Source organism: Dermacentor andersoni, chromosome 5, assembly GCF_023375885.2.
Source record: "Dermacentor andersoni chromosome 5, qqDerAnde1_hic_scaffold, whole genome shotgun sequence".
NCBI lineage: Eukaryota > Metazoa > Arthropoda > Arachnida > Ixodida > Ixodidae > Dermacentor > Dermacentor andersoni.
In genome coordinates, this window is record NC_092818.1 from 149366169 (window position 1) to 149378861 (window position 12693).

A 12693-nucleotide genomic window follows, 5' to 3' on the forward strand; every position below is an offset into this window, starting at 1 on the left:
ATATGCGAACACAAATAAAATTTTGGATATAGTTCCAGAGTCGATAATGCCGTTTCTGAAATGTTTTATGTATCCAAGGATTTTCAGCTTACCTGCAGCATGCTGATATCTTTGGATGCTGTAGTGTGGGACCGTATCCGATAATCACTCACGGTCGTGATCAGCAAAGGTTAGGCCTGGTGCCGTCGAGTTAGTGCACCAGATACCGGTGGACATGAACTGAAATGTAATCAGTTATGTCGACGGAAGCTGCTTTTATAATTCCGTTCTGGCCTTGGCGATTTGAATCTAAGTCATCTTCGCACGGCGCGTACACAATAAGTGGCAAGAGGCGAAACAGCGCTGTGCCAGCGTATGTACGTCACCGTTCCCGAAGAGTGCCATGTCGGATTCACTGCGTAGATTGGTGGGTCCGTACGTGCTGTTATGCCGACACGTGTGATTCCAGAGATGCATGTTTACGTCTACATCAAACGGGAAACAAGAAACTGCATTTGGTATACAACAGCATAAACAACCACCTCGTTCAATTACCAGCGCGTTGGCATCCGCGTTTTCGCGAGGGCATTACATGCCTTATGTCAGGCAGTTTCCCTTTCTAATACTTTATGTAATGCGCAACCTAAGTATGATGAAGTGCAATAAAAGCGGTAATCGGAATTAGCGCCCGTAATGGGTCTGGATCACAGTTGACGTTGTTCAACCTTTTATTCACTAATGTTGCCTGCAGACAACGCACTAAAAAAAAAAAAACGTTTTTTTTTTCTTTTGCCGAGTTTCAGCTTCGAGTACGAAGTTTCTGGCTGTGTCTTAGGCCAACACTGAATGACAGGCAGGAAGCGTAATTGTTGGTTTAAAGCAGGAACACCGAACAAGGAAGAAGCTTGACCCGCTACTTCTTTCCAGCGAAAGGTCGGAGTAGACCGGCCGACGCGAGATATCCAACTGCATTGGTGTCACAAATGAAAATGAAATGTACGACTTGGGTTCACATATGACGAGAGCTATCTATAGAAATATAAAAAAAAATCTCGGGTGGCTTGGTGTGACACCCACTTCCAGTTTCCTGCCCGGGTGTTTTCCTCATATTGCTGAAAAAAATTTCTGCAAGGTATCTTATTTTTGATTGTCGATATAGACGTAGACGTTCAGTACTTTATAATAGATTGTAGCAAAGTCGTATTATCGAGTCACTCGCGTACTCTGTAGACCATCACGAAACGTTCAGCTTCGAACATTCGTGTGCTGTCGATGTAGTCGCGCCGTCACCCTTGCTTCGGCACATTGATTGAAGTGTGCGCCCGTTCACTTACTCTTGATATATTGGCGATAGACTGTGTGTGTGTGTGTGTGTGTGTGTGTGTGCGTGTGTGTGTGTGGGGGGGGGGGGACAATGATGTGAGAAACTTACCATGCCAGAAAGCGGCGCTACTCGCTTTGTCGCTGTGTTACAAGCGGTAGTCTCTCTTGCAGACGTTCTGAAGTTGAAGTCATTATCTTGGAGGCTAGCGATACAACACTGGCAGATGAGTGAATTTTTTGTCTTCGAGGAAAACCGTGCATTGCGGAGGGCCGGCAATACAGGCAGTCTTCATATGCAGAAGCTGCCTGCGAACTTGGAAACAGATTCATTCCATTCTTAATATGCCAGTCACTATTTTTGCACACATCTTCACTCCACCACTCCATAATATTGCAGCATGAATGGAGCACAGTGCGTTTGCGAAAACCTACATATCCGACAGTTGATCGCACAGAAGCATGGCAGAAGCGATAATTTGGTTTCGTGTTCGTGCGCTTTCGCTGAGGCAACGTGCGGCGCGCCGCCGAAAGAGCCATCTAGTTTCTCTAGAACAAACTGCTCCTCGAAAAGGGTCTATACGAGGCGACTGAGTGAGCCGGAGCGAGTGCCAAAACGTCCTAACGTCTTGATTCCGCACATGAGCCAGTGACTAACAATGACGTGCTACGAATATCCTATTGACACGTGTACTTATATTTATCGGGCGACCCCGTTTCGCCGCCTAACAAATCTTATCGCACAGCGCGGGACGCGCTTGCATGTACCGAAGTTTCTGGAAAGTTATCGATGCTTGTATCCGCAGTCTGTTGTCGCCGAGCCTTGTGTTATCTGATTTCATCGCGTAGCGCGAATGGTGTAGAACTTTGTGGAAAGCACGCGGGTCCAAATGATTAGTCTGGAACATTCGACGACTGCTCTATAAAAGCCGACGCGCTTGACCCGCTGAGCAGATTTTCGACGATCGCCGAGCGTGTTCGCCGCTATCGTTGTGCTATAAGTGTAGCCTGTTTTGTGGGCACAGGTTCGCCCAATAAAAGTTAGTTTTCTTGTTCACAGTATTGCTACTGTGTTCTTTCTTCAACGTCACCACCACGTGACATCTGGTGGAGGTGCTTGTGCGTTCATGTACCGAACGCCCCCGCAAAGCCGCGATCCAAGCCCGAAGCCCGAGGACAAAACCGACACCGCCCAAGACCAGCGTGCTAGCCGCAGACTGCAAGGCCTGCCCCCAGAGCACGGACTTCTACCTGAGGCGACAAAGAAGATCGTGGTCAAGACAACCTCAATGGCTGCCCCACGTCCCCCGTTATCCTACAACAACCCCGGGACCCACCGACCTTCCATGGAGCAGCGACTGAAGACCCGGAATGTTGGCTGGAGACCTACGAGCGAATCGCGACATACAACAACTGGGACTCCGACGACAAGCTGCGGCATGTCTACTTCGCCTTAGAAGACGCCGCCAGAACGTGGTTTGAGAACAGGGAGTCGACCTTGACTACGTGGGACCTGTTCCGTAGCGGCTTCCTGTGCACCTTTACAAGTGTCGTGCGCAAGGAAAGGGCCGAAGCTATGCTGGACGCCCGAGTGCAGCTACCAAACGAGAACGTTGCCATCTTTACGGAAGAAATGACCCGTCTGTTCCGCCACGCCGACCCGGATATGGCCGAGGAAAAGAAAGTTCGCCTACTCATGCGTGGTGTGAAGGAGGAACTTTTCGCCGGGATGGTAAGAAGCCCACCGAAGACCGTCGAAGAGTTTCTTCGTGAGGCGACGAACATCGAGAAGACACTCGAAATGCGGAACCGGCAATTCAACCGCCGTACAAGCTCTACCCCCTACGCAGGAATTCAATCACTGGCCACGGACGATCTGCGCGAGACCATCAGGGCCATTGTGCGCGAAGAACTGCGCAAGGTCTTGCCTTCGTCGCAGCCTCAAGTGGCTTCGATCGCCGACATCGTAAAAGAAGAGGTGCACCGATCGCTTGGAGTTCCTGAGGTGCAACCAGAACCACCGCAGCCTCAGCCGCAAGCGATGAGCTACGCCGCCGTCGCCCGCCGTCAAGGTCCCTTTCCACTACCGCGCCAGGGCCCCGTAACGCCGCAATTCCGTCGACCACCACCGCCGCCGCCAGCACGCCCACCCGTCGCCCAGCGCAGCTACCCGAGGAAGACTGACGTTTGGCGCGCTCCTGACCACCGCCCGCTCTGCTACCACTGCGGAGAGGCAGGTCACGTCTACCGACGATGCCCATACCGAGAGATGGGACTGCGAGGTTTCGCCGTTAACGCGCCGCGTCCACAGCTTGGAGAGCGCCCACGTGACATCGCCGACTACCTCGCCGCTACTCAATGGAGCTCTCGACGACCGTCGCGTTCGCCATCACCAGGCCGCTACCTGTCGCCGCAGCGCCGACCATACAGTGGCCCAGCCCGGGGCCGGTCAGCGAGCCCATATCCGGAAAACTAAAAGCAGCAACCGATGGAGGTGCGGTTGCTGTTCGTCGAACTGACGAAGATCCTCCGCCGCCGACGAAAGCGCCGAAGAAACCATCTCGACGACATAATGACGACGCGCCGCCGTCCCGAGGAAGTCAGGAAGCCAAGACCGCACCGACGAAAGACGACTTCACGACGCGACGTACTAGCTTCAATTCAACACGACGCAGCCGTGATCCGACGCCAAGACCCAACTGCAACGCAAGACAAAGAACCACCGACCTCGACGTGCTTCTAGACGGCCACGCAGTCACCGCCTTAATCGACACAGGCGCCGATTACTCAGTCATGAGTGGACACATCGCCGTCCAGATGAAGAAGGTTAAGACTGCATGGGAAGGCCCTCAAATTCGGACCGCTGGAGGACACCTGATTACGCCGACAGGAATGTGCACGGCAAGAATTACCATTCACGACCGGACTTACCCTGTCACCTTCGTTATCCTCCAACAGTGTTCACGAGACGTCATTCTCGGTATGGACTTCCTGGACCAACACGGCGCAATCATCAACCTGAAGTCGAAGTCAATAACGCTGTCGGAAGATAAAGCGATACCGCCGGAGAGCCCTCGTAGTCACCACGCCTTGAATGTGCTCGAAGACCAAGTGAGCATCCCGCCCCGCTCCAGCATTGTTATTTCGGTCGGCACCGAAATACCCGCTGACGTAGAAGGCGTCATCGAAGGCGACCAACGTCTACTGCTAGACCGTGAAATTTGCGTCGCAAGAGGGATCGCTCGACTGCATGGAGGGAAAACTGAAGTGTTGCTGACAAACTTCAGCCAGGAGTTCAAGCACCTCAACAAGGGCACGACGATCGCGTACATCGAGGAAATTCTGGAAACAAGTAATGCGTTTGTCCTCTCGGATTCCGCCGCATCTACCCCGACGACCATGGTTCCCGAACCAGACTACGACATTAATCCAAGTCTCCCAGTGATTAAGCAACAGCAGCTCAGAAGTCTGCTCCGACGATACAAAAGCTGCTTTTCGACGACATCGAGGATTCGACAAACACCAGTCGCCAAGCATCGCATAATCACCGAGGAGTACGCTCGACCACTCCGCCAAAGCCCTTACCGAGTTTCGCCGCGAGAACGCGAAGCTATAAGAGAACAAGTCGACGAAATGCTGCGCGACATCATCCAGCCGTCGAAAAGCCCATGGGCATCCCCTGTTGTGCTGGTGAAGAAAAAGGACGGAACCCTACGTTTCTGCGTCGATTATCGTCGTCTGAACAAGATCACGAAGAAGGACGTATACCCCCTTCCACGGATAGACGACGCATTGGATCGGCTCTGCAACGCTAAGTACTTCTCCTCGATGGACCTCAAGTCTGGCTATTGGCAAATAGAAGTCGACGAAAGAGATCGCGAAAAGACCGCCTTCATCACCCCAGACGGCCTCTACGAGTTCAAGGTTATGCCATTTGGACTGTGCTCGGCGCCTGCAACGTTCCAGCGCGTGATGGACACGGTTTTAGCGGGATTGAAACGGCAGACCTGTCTCGTTTACTTGGATGACGTCGTTGTATTCGCCGGAAATTTCGACGATCACCTTAGGCGGCTTGCCACAGTACTAGAGGCCATCAAGTCATCAGGGCTCACTCTGAAGCCAGAAAAATGCCGCTTCGCTTACGACGAGCTTCTGTTCCTAGGCCACGTCATCAGTAAATCCGGAGTACGCCCCGACCCCCAGAAAACAGCTGCCATCGCAAAGTTCCCGCAGCCCACCGACAAGAAGGCAGTGCGTAGATTCCTTGGCATGTGTGCCTACTACAGGCGCTTTGTCAAGGACTTTTCACGCATCGCCGAGCCGTTGACACGTCTAACTAAATGTGATGTTGAGTTCAAGTGGGAAACGCCGCAGGCCGACGCATTTGAAGAACTCAAACGACGCATGCAGTCGCCGCCGGTACTTGCGCACTTCGACGAGTACGCCGATACAGAAATCCATACTGACGCCAGTAGCCTAGGCCTCGGTGCCGTTCTAGTCCAGAGGAGAAACGGAGTCGAACAGGTGATAGCTTACGCTAGCCGGTCGCTGTCAAAAGCGGAAGGCAACTATTCTACAACCGAAAAGGAATGCCTCGCCATCGTTTGGGCTACAGCTAAATTTCGCCCTTATCTTTATGGCAGGCCATTCAAAGTCGTCAGTGACCATCACGCGTTGTGTTGGCTAGCGAGTATAAAGGATCCTTCAGGACGACTGGCACGGTGGAGCCTCAGACTACAAGAATACGACATCACTGTAACCTACAAGTCAGGACGAAAACACTCCGATGCCGATTGCCTATCACGCGCCCCCATTGACCCGCCGCCGCAAGATGACGAAGATGACGCCTTCCTTGGCATGATAAGCGCGGAAGACTTCGCTGAACAGCAGCGGGCAGACCCGGAGCTAAAAGGCCTGGTGGAATATTTGGAAGGGCACACCGACGTTGTCCCCAGGGCATTTAAGCGCGGATTATCTTCCTTCACGCTTCAAAACAATCTCCTCGTGAAGAAGAACTTTTCACCAGTCCGCGCCAACTACCTTCTTGTTGTCCCGTCAGGACTTCGTCCAGAAGTATTGCACGCCCTACATGACGATCCGACCGCTGGACACCTCGGTTTTTCCCGGACACTATCGAGGATACAAGAAAAGTATTATTGGCCGCGCCTGACCGCCGACGTCGCCCGTTATGTCAGAACATGCCGAGACTGTCAGCGACGCAAGACACCGCCGACAAGGCCAGCCGGATTACTACAGCCAATCGAGCCTCCTTGCCGACCATTCCAGCAGATCGGGATGGACTTGCTGGGACCCTTTCCGACGTCAACAACCGGAAATAAGTGGATCGTCGTGGCGACAGACTACCTCACCCGCTTCGCTGAAACTAAAGCACTGCCGAAAGGTAGCGCAGCCGAAGTGGCGAAATTCTTTGTCGAAAACATCCTGCTTCGACATGGCGCCCCAGAAGTCCTCATCACCGACAGAGGAACGGCCTTTACAGCGGAGCTCACCCAAGCCATTCTGAAATACAGTCAGACAAGGCACAGGAGAACCACGGCCTACCACCCGCAGACGAATGGTCTTACGGAGCGGCTGAATAAGACCCTCGCCGACATGCTAGCGATGTACGTCGACGTCGAACACAAGACCTGGGATGCCGTCCTGCCGTACGTAACATTCGCTTACAACACGGCGGTGCAAGAAACAACACAGATCACGCCGTTTAAGCTGGTTTACGGCAGGAACCCGACGACGACGCTCGACGCCATGCTGCCGCACGTAACTGACGAAGAGAATGTTGACGTCGCTAGCTACCTCCAGCGCGCCGAAGAAGCCCGACAGCTCGCCCGTCTGCGAATCAAGAGCCAGCAGAGGACCGACAGCCGACACTAAAACCTCCGACGACGCTTTGTCGAGTACCAGCCCGGTGACCGTGTTTGGGTTTGGACCCCTATACGCCGACGAGGACTGAGCGAGAAGCTCTTGCGTCGCTATTTCGGACCGTACAAGATCATCCGACGTATTGGCGCACTGGACTATGAGGTCGTGCCAGACGGCATTTCGCTGTCACAGCGGCGCCGCTCACGACCTGAAATTGTCCACGTTGTGCGACTCAAGCCGTACCACGAGTGTTGACGAACGTTGGGACTTCGCGTAACTGACCTTTGGACTTGATTTCTTTTCGTTGTTTTGTTAATTATGTTTAATAAGTGTCCTTTTGTGTTTCCCTCTCTTATATTTGTAGCATCGGGACGATGCTTTTTAAGAGGGGGGTATTGACACGTGTACTTATATTTATCGGGCGACCCCGTTTCGCCGCCTAACAAATCTTATCGCACAGCGCGGGACGCGCTTGCATGTACCGAAGTTTCTGGAAAGTTATCGATGCTTGTATCCGCAGTCTGTTGTCGCCGAGCCTTGTGTTATCTGATTTCATCGCGTAGCGCGAATGGTGTAGAACTTTGTGGAAAGCACGCGGGTCCAAACGATTAGTCTGGAACATTCGACGACTGCTCTATAAAAGCCGACGCGCTTGACCCGCTGAGCAGATTTTCGACGATCGCCGAGCGTGTTCGCCGCTATCGTTGCGCTATAAGTGTAGCCTGTTTTGTAGGCACAGGTTCGCCCAATAAAAGTTAGTTTTCTTGTTCACAGTATTGCTACTGTGTTCTTTCTTCAACGTCACCACCACGTGACACTATGAATATCCACAGCCAGGACATTGATATCCTAGGGATGCGTCGAATATGTCTTGCGGACGTCCCTGACATGAGCGTGTGGCCGAACTTTCCCGTGTCTTGCGGACATCCCTTGCATGTCCGTGGGGACATTATGGGGACATGCTGCGCAGGTTTTACAGACATATGCCAGGGCCTTTTGCACGCTGTTTTCCATAATGTCAATTAAGGTCGCAGCACCTGCTGTACGACAGATATACAACGGACAGAGCGCCCACACATCAAGAACAGATGCATTCGGCGCGCTCCAGCCTAGGAGATGGTGCGCGGGAGCGCGCACTTGGTATGGCTTCCGAACAATATGACATGTTTTCGGCCTCCTCGCACTTTCATCCTTTCAAGGCACAAGTCACACGTTGTACGCGCTGTTTGATTTTGCATTCACGCTCTTGTTTTGCGCGTAACGAGAAAATAAGTGTACTATTTCTGCTTGTCAGACGCACTGGTACGTGACCAAATAGTAGTTCATTGCTTGGCCACTTAGTTCGTTGCCCACATAATTCTGAATGCCTCGAATGATGAGGCTCTCCGTCATCCTGCGATGTGCTATGATCCGCGATCTTCACTAGGTAGGGCTTTTTTATTTACCTATATTTGGTACAGGCTCGTGCAGACACGAATGTAGAGTCGGGGAGAGGCGTGACAACGGGCGCTGCATTTGGTTGACTGGGCAGTAGCCAATCAGAGCAGTCTGCGTGTCGTCTTCTGCATCAGCAGACAAAATGGGCCTGACATTGCACTTCGCCTGACTTTGCGCCCACTTGCTGCGCATTCGTCTTTGCCTGAGCACTAAAAGCCAGCTTATAGTTTCTTTTCCGCAACAAATCTAGACGAACTGCAACTAAATACATCGCGAATGAGCAGCGTACGAGGACAACTTCTCTAGGTTCTTTATGCACATAGTACAGCGCGGCGTCTGAAACAGCGTGCACCATCCCTGAGTAGGATAATTTTATCATAGCGATCAGCTCACCCTACTCTATGAGACACAGTCATGCCAGCCCTTCGTTGCCCTCCCTGCAGAGAACCTTCACTATCGGGCGCCATATCAGCGCGGACAGAGGCAGACAAAATGGTACCACGTGCCTACCATGCCTACGACACCATGCCTACGATAATATTTAAACACAACATCCACTGATGGACCTATCGCGGACCTGATTTGACATATATACGAGCGAAATTCTCAGGCGCTTGCTTCTAGGTGTTTATATTTGGGAGCTTCATGCTTGCCCAAACGAAATTGAATATAACCAAAAACGAGATGCAAATGGCACGCTGCAAAAAAAATTAAAGAATATATTGTATGAAATAATAATAATAATAATAATAATAATAATAATAATAATAATAATAATAATAATAATAATAATAGTAATTATCATTATTATTATTATAATTCGCACCTCACACCGATGGCTCTCTTGAAGCAACAAAAAGCCACTATCTAAAGCTAGCTTGTATAGGTGGTGCTGTGCCGGAGGTGCGTTTGATACCAAATTGCGTTTTGATGGTGGCAATAAACAAAAAACGCACCAAATTTCTAACATATCAGAGTCCATGAAAACGCACAAAAATCAAAACGGAGCCTTACAATATGGGTCCCCATATCAAAGCTGCGTGATACACATATTACCCCAATTTGTGAATAATTGCTTGTCATCTAATCACAGTGTCAAGCAGTACTGCCTTGGAACACATCCTGACATCATCTTAAAATGGTCCTCCAATTATGTACCTGGTATGTTAATTGGCACGGGCGAATGGATCTGATCAGGAGCCTTTTAGGATTAGCGCAGGACATTCTTAGATGTACGAATGTCCTGATGCTAACATCCCGGAAACTTATTGATGATGCATTTGCGCTGTCGGGGTAGCTACAGTCGTGTAACCAGCGTAGGTAAAACAATAAATGACACTCACTGCAATGAGGGGGCTCGTCATAAAAGTCCAAAAACTATTATGACGGGTTCCATCGCATGTTATGTGCGCAGAGTTTGGATAGTCAGTGGTTGGGGGGGAGGCCCGTTTCAGTAATAGCGTAACAACGCATTATTGATTGGTCTGCGGCCGCTAAAGCGGTGTCTACCTAAATCCCCCAACCCAATCTCCTTGCAGCTACACAACGCGTCCCTCCCCTTGGAAGGAGTCCTCCGGCCCTCTGTATCAGACGTGGTGGTGAGGACAAAAGAACAAGCACGGCAGGAGTCAAACGAGCAAAATAATAATGCAGCAACGTTAAAAAAAAAAGAGCATTGTCACGATGCGATTCGAACCCGGGGCATCACAATTACGAACCCAACCCTTATCCGCGGCGCCTTGAAACCAGACAGAAAGCTCGTGGGTTCATTACTCAGGTTCTGCGTCGGCTGCTGTTCCCCGTCAGTATAGTGTTATGGCTATAGTGAATGGCTCCCTCACTTGGTTAGCTACTGTACCCAGTGTTGTGCAATAAAATAATATGCCACAGCAATTATTTGCGTGCCTCACAGAAGAAATTGAATGTATTTCTCAGTCAAAACATAATAGCAGGCTGAAAACAAGTCAGTTCCAAAATGTTATGGCCATAGTGAAGTTCAGTTCAGTTCCCCTTCAGTTCTCCCGAAATAGCTCTAGTGTGTCGTGACTTCACGACATAGTACTGTAGTCTCCTAGAAACGGAACCGACGATGATGATGATTTATTGGCATCCCCTTTGGAACGGGGCGGTGACAGTCACCTAGCCTGCTTGAGTTAATAAGGTATGCCACACATTCTTTTCATGCTAGTCTTTTTGCATATATCGCCTGAATCTTTTTTTTTTCTCTTCCTCAAAACTACTCTTTCTTCCTTGTACCGCTACCTATGCCTGTAACTGGTCCAGTCGTATCAATCTCTTCCCTGCTTTTTTTTGCCACCAATACTTTAAGTCTTTTGCTTTTCTCGACTGCTGACAGGTTTATGCTTCTGTCTGATGAGTCAGAAACTGGCTGTAAACGCCCTCTGGATTTTGATTGCGGATCTTAAAGGCTATGCTTCTGCTGGTTGAATGCGGGGGAAGCGATTTCGGGAGCCGGAAACACGTCATAGACCTCGGGTTTTGGACACTACCTGCTTGTCACTATATTTTTTAGGGTTTAGGAGCCTAGGACTTTCATTTAACGCAAAAAATGAATAGCCAATAATATAGCGACGGTACTCCCTTTAAGTCACTTAACGAAAAACCTTGCAGCCAAGTGACTGAAGCAATAAATAAAGATACATTTAGAAACAGCGTAGTCAGCATCTCTGAAAACACAGTCGACATCCTTTGTTAATTTAAGATATTTCCAACTTAAGATGTATGGAAAGTCCCATAGACATCCGTTACAAATCACCTCCTAAAGTCAAGCAAAAAACATGTCTCCACAGGAAGTCCCATAAAGACATCAAGGGGATAATATACGTCATTTTCGCGACATCATTACAATAATAAATATACCCTTTAATATATCGCACAACTTTCAGATCGATAAGGAAGCAGATACATTTGTGTAGAATCCAACTGCTTCATTTTGCTTTATATTCTACAATTATGTTAAATAGGTTTTGAAGGTTCCAAAATGGAATGTTTATTACACACTTCACTGGGATACTTATCGCACTAAACATAGCAGAGTGGTCAAGACCATAACGCGCAGATACACCGAAATAAGAAAGAAAAATGCGCAAATGTGTTGCTATCTAACGAAATTATAGCATGCGTACAATTTACGAAACCAATAGTGTATTGCCACACTGTACATATATATAAAAGAAAAGAATGGAAAGACAGACTATGCATTATTTACCACTAAGTGCTTTAAGCGACGATTGCAATTGAGCTAATTAAGTTGAAACCACCGAAAATATTTTTTTTAGGATTTGGACGCTTGACTACACATATTTTAGGAATGAATGCAATGAGTTCTAATATCATGTTCATTTACAGTGAAAATTGTAAGCTAGATAGAACCAGTTTGAAGACATTCGTCCACAAATATTTCACAAAGTAGTTGGTATCCAACATTTTGTCCATCCTGTGCTTAAAGAAGGCCTTGGAGGAACGTTATATGGGACGCATATTTAATTGGCACTAGTCTCGTATTCATGCTATATAGACAGGCTTTGAGTAATCACTGACTTTACTTGCACATAGAACCTTCTAGAGTCCTTAATGAAAAGTTGATCAGTAAATTTTGGTTACAGATAAATAGGCAATCATCGCACGATGCCCGACAATCAAGGAAACAATTAGGAACTTACTGGCCGGGTTAATTAGGCACACTAGTTTAGTTTCCGTCTGATCTATTCTGAAACTTTCCAGTCAGCTCCACTAAGCAACAGAAATTACTTCCGTGATAACAGTGTCGAAGTAAATGACTGAGGCTCAAGTTCAGTGCACCGCTGGCTGCTCCTAGATACATGAGTGAGCATTTACGCGCTGGTTTAATCGACAACTCTGCACCTAATCCTATAACCTGCGCAGGGCCCTGGTAACTTCTGAAGAACGTAAATGATAGAGCACGTGACGCTGCAGTTATTGCCTCCGTGATTGGCCCATATATGCCAAAGAAGTTTATTGAACCACAAAAAAGCACTTCAGGCAATCGATCACAGAAATCCCGACCACGGTGCAGAGTGCAGGAAGATACCGTGG